The sequence below is a fragment of the Teleopsis dalmanni genome, chromosome 2 (assembly GCF_002237135.1).
Source record: "Teleopsis dalmanni isolate 2A chromosome 2, ASM223713v2, whole genome shotgun sequence".
In the NCBI taxonomy this organism is placed as follows: domain Eukaryota; kingdom Metazoa; phylum Arthropoda; class Insecta; order Diptera; family Diopsidae; genus Teleopsis; species Teleopsis dalmanni.
Window position 1 is genome coordinate 234,698,177 of NC_051847.1, and position 5,372 is coordinate 234,703,548.

Below are 5,372 nucleotides of genomic sequence, written 5' to 3' on the forward strand. Positions count from 1 at the left end.
AATAAAAAAATGCATTTTGCTGAGATTTAGAATTTACTTGTGTATATTTAGTCATCTCCGACAGTACATTACACGCGAATGAAAATTATAGGGATGATGTGAACTTGGAAATATTTACGCATTATAGACTTAAGAATCTTACACATAATATATTATAATCCATTTTAATTCTGATTATTTTCTTCATAACTGTGGAACAGAAGTTAACGAGTTGAAGGAAATAGTTCGATAATCCAAGAAAGCAATAAAAATAAAATAGGTGTGTATGTTGGATTACAGTACACATTAACGTTGATGGCGAATGTATAATAAAATTCATTTAGCTGAATATTAATTCCTTTACGGTGTAGTGTCTGTCTTTAATTACTGGAACTAGTTATCGGTGATTTGACTTTTACAGGTTGAATTTTTTCATAACTCATTCATAAGAAGAGGGTGTAATTTATACGTTCTATGTAAAAAATATCCTGAATATAAAATTAAAAAATATATGTTAAAGTTACCGCCATAATTTTTTCTGATTTGCTTCGTTCTAGACAGACTTCAACGCCGAGCTCATGAAAGTGATGTTTGAAAAGCGTTGTTTGAGATTTTACAGATTTAAAACTTTGGTTTTAGAGACTTAAAAGGTGGGTGGTGCTCGTAGTGCCGTGATAGTTAGTTTTCTCATATCTTCAAATACTGTGAATGTTTCGATTAAGGTAGTGGTCCAAAATGTCGAATTTTCCGTTTGAATTATTAACTGGCACCTAATAATATTTAAGCTTATAAGCACGCATATATGTATATGCCTATTATATGTATATGCCTATCATATGTATATGCCTCAACAATAAAAAATAACGAAACTTGGTTGGAATGTTTTAATGCATCTACGACCTTCTATGCCTGACTGTTATTTATTTTGGTGTTTGCTAAATTCTCTTAATGGTAAAAAGTTAGCCGATCAAAGAACAGCTGAAAAACACTTGGAGAAGTTTTTCGCCAATAAACCACAGAAGTTTACACCGATGACTCATAATGCCCATATATAATTCATTAAAACTGATTTTCAATCAACAAAATTTTTATTCTAAACTGTATCAAAAAAATATGAGATACTTTTTATATTACTCAATGTTAAAAAAGATTTTATTTTAGACAAAAGATTTATTCTTATTTCTTTTCAATTATTCAGAAAGAAATGGAGAAATAAAAAAGGCTGTATTGTTAAAATGTAGCAGGACTATTAAATTCGAAATCTCTTATAGAGACTTTCGCATAAAAATAATTTAAAGATTATTTGCAACTAAATAAGAATAACTGAAATCATTACATGTATTTCGATATAGCATTGTTGGTGAGTCTATCACGCCACCAAACTAGAAACTTATCTAATGGAATTTATAAGTCATGTAGAGAAGAGAGTGGTACCACATAACACGAGCAGACGGCTTGCGCCACACTGGGATATGATGCTCACCTATGTTAAGACTCAGTCAGTCTAAAATTAGGCACTAGAATTTCTTGTGGAAACTTGAGTAAAAGAACAGTTCTAAATTCATATAGGAGCTACAATAGACCTTCGGGGTATGATGTCGGATTCACTTTATGATAATAATTTAATGATATTTTGATAAATTCTGTTCTATGGAACCACACTAAGGAGAAAAATGAGAATGGAATACATGAGCTGGCAGCTTGCCCTACGCTGATACATAAATGGAAGACTCGGTAAGGTAGGTTAGACACTACAATTAACTGCAGAAATTGGTTTGAAAGAAAATCTCTAAATTCATGTACAAATTACAGTTGACCTCCAGGGTATGATGTGGGATTTGTTACTTTGTAATAATAATTGAATGAAATTTCTGATTAATTCTGTTTTATTAAACCTTATAGCGGAAAAAAATGCTACCGCTAATGCTACCATTGGTAGCCTGACATATACTGTTGCATAAACAGAAAGAATACGTAGGTGGGCATCTTATGTTTTTTTTTTATTTTGGTTTTATGTGATGAGGAGGTTTAAAAATATCTAATGTATTGTATGGTAGGCCTATATGGATCGGAAACCTGGCTTGCTAACTCTAAAATCCATAGAAAATTCCAATCATTTATCCATCGATGCTTGCGCAACATATTAGGCATATGCTGGCCTCAAACGATTTCATATGAAGAGTTATGAAGAATAACGCATCAAAGAAACGTAAACAGCAAGATAAGAACAAAGAAGTAAGCCTTATAAAGATATCGCGAATGCTGGACTTACTTGAAACCCCCAGGGGATTAGGCGCACAGTCAGACCAGTAATGACCTGGAGAAGAACAGTTCAGCAGGAGATGAGCAAATCGTTCAACGCGTAGATAGCACAAAATAGAAACCAATTTAAAACTTTTGTAGACTCTTTCAGTTCCTAATGGAGTATGAAAATTATACATAATGCATTGTCACTATGTCGTCACAATAGTGGTATGCCCAGTTTACACGGTCTAAAAACAAACCCCCCTCATGTGTCAGACAGAGGCATATGTTATATATATGACTCAGTAAAATATGTTAGACACTGGAATTTATTGACAAAATTGAATTGAAAGAAAATCTTTAAATACATATAGAGTGTATCGTAGACAATTAAATTAAATGAGATTGTGAAAAAATCTCTAAACTCATATAGGGATTACAAGTCCAGAATTATTTAACGTGATATCCTGCCGTGTAGGCTTAACATCATAGGGATTACAAGTCCAGAATTATTTAACGTGATTTCCTGCCGTGTAGATCATGGTGTTCTTCATATATTGCGTCGATGAAAGCCCCATTAGAAATCCAGGAACTCCGCCGGTGCCAAATTTTATTGCTACAACTATTTACATTATAAATAACGAGTAGCTTGAATCTGATAAATTCTATACATACATAAATAAACAATTTTCTACACAAATTACTTTACATTCTAATGCAATGCCATGTCAGCTACATTTCACCGTTTTAGTCGTCTTTGTTGTCCATACGGGGTTATGATGTTAACAGCTTCTGTGTTAACATGTTGCTGCAACCTCAGTTAGTGACTTGCTGCTTTTTTTTGCTTTCTTGTTGTTTTCTTTCTTTTTTTTTGCCAATGAAGAAATGTGTGTAAGACATAATTTTAGCTATGTCTTGATGCAAGGCCAAACTAAGCCTCTGCTGATCTTTGGGTCTAAGCACCCGGTAGAGAATACGCAACTTTACCCCGACCGAATGATAAGAAATACCTGAACAGTCTCCTCGCGTATAGTGGCCACTACGGTAGCAACTTCAATTGGTCAGCACAGCCGAAGCTGCAGGTCACTGACCCCCTTAGTACCAGATATTGCCAAATCTGGGCAAATATCGCAGGCTGGGACAACACCTACTACCATGCACACTTCTTACACAAGTGTCGGCGTGGTACCGGAATTTTCGTCACCTCTGACGACAGGCATGCCTACCGCGGGAATATTCTAATCCCTTCACTGCAGGGGGAATATAGGGATTACAGTGGTTCTCTCCAGTGTGCAGTGTGGAATTCATTAACTTAGTAATAACGATTAAATGAGATTTTGATTGGCATACCTATCGCGGGAATATTCTAATTCCTTCACCGTAGGGGGAATATAGGGATTACAGTGGTTCTCTCCAGTGTGCAGTGTGGAATTCATTATCTTAGTAATAATGATTAAATGAGATTTTGATTGAGTCTGCTCTATGAAAGCATACGGAGAGGAAGAGAAGAAATTTATATTGAACTCGAGGTCTGATTGACTATTCGACATAATGTAACATAATTTTTTTATTAGCAACAAATTAAATGATTACAATTTTAAAATTTATGTTCACTTCTTATTTATTCGTTATTAAATTACTTAGCAGTTTGCAAGCTATGAAATCGAGCAGTAAATCTATCACTTGAATGAAATATGTTGCACTCATGCGAGTATCTTGCGAATATAAAAACTGCCAATTGCGATAGACATCCATTACATTAACACCTAAGCAATGTATCTCCGAAAGACTCGTATCCACAGTATTCGATAGCATACATTATTTTATTATTGCCGTAATTAGACACACACATCAATCTATGAAAATAAAAAACTAATTTATGCACACCTCTGGGTGAGACGTGAACACAATGAACACGATACGTTTTGTATGAAGTGCAAATAATCGTAAAAACTTTTGTTCACTGAGGTAGCTTAAAGTATCTACGAAATACAAAAATAAAATATTTTTTAAAATATCTTATCTCTAGTGGTGAAAGCAAAACGTTTGCACAAAGCAAACGCGCTGATTTTAAACAATTTAAATTTTTTATTTATTTTTTTTCATTTTTTTTTTCATTTATTTTTATTTTTTGTTTTTTATATATTTGCTTTGGACATACTTTTATCTTGTTTGTCTTTCGGTTTTTTGGTTTTTGGTTTTTTGGCTTTTGTTTGAGTTTATTTTTTGATAGCTTTTCGAGTAGCCACTTGAGTTGCATAAATACGTTAACAATGAACGACAATGAAGTACAATGGACATAGATTGATGACGGGCGCAGATAGCTGCGTTTCTGCCGAATTATTTAAATTATTTAAAGCATGTGCTGGTATGGCTGATGTGGCTGGTGTGGCAGTCGTGGCCGAGCGGTTAAGGCGTCTGACTAGAAATCAGATTCCCTCTGGGAGCGTAGGTTCGAATCCTACCGACTGCGAAGAATTTACAATCTTTTTTTCTTGGATAAAATAAAAATTTTTGCACATTTACTTAAGAATTTTCTTGCTCCGTTCGCAACATGAGTACTGACTGACTGACTGCATTGTTGTAGTTGTAGCATTCGAGTTGAGGTTGAATTCATTTTATTTCGCTGGAATATGTAAAACATCGAAAAGTGCGCTTTAAGCCCACCCACAAGTGTGTGTCTGTTTGTCTTTCCTCACTGGCACCGGTTGCGCTGTGGTACCTGCTCGTCTTATTTGTTTGTTTTGCTGCTTCTGATTGTTCTGGTGTGCCTGTTTTCTGTTTGCTGTTTGCTGTTTGCGTTGAGCGGCGGGCTTGCGTATGTTGACTATACGGACGGACGGACGGACTTAAGACCATAAAGTTGTTCAATATTTCAATGTTCGCCGTACTCTGTACGTTGCTATGTGTTTTACCTGAGTGAGGTCGTCGTTGTTGCTGTGAATAAATCCGCTCTTATGACTTTACACAGCAACCTTTTAAAAATGCTACATTTCATTCATTCATTATCCGCCATTTTTAAATGCACAGATTAAAAAAGTAATAATCGTTTAAAATGAAGACAAAATATAAGAATTCATTCAATCCATTATGTATGCTTAAATTTATGGCTTAACAGATTTAACGTGTAAGCCGCGTCTTCCCATACG

At 34.7% G+C, this 5,372-nt stretch overlaps 1 non-coding gene across 1 annotated transcript; it reads left to right on the forward strand.

Moving 5' to 3' along the window:
* Positions 1–4,614: 4,614 nt before the first annotated feature.
* On the forward strand, positions 4,615–4,696 carry Trnas-aga. The gene has a single exon. It is a non-coding gene; the product is annotated as a tRNA-Ser (tRNA).
* The last annotated feature ends 676 nt before the right edge of the window (positions 4,697–5,372 follow it).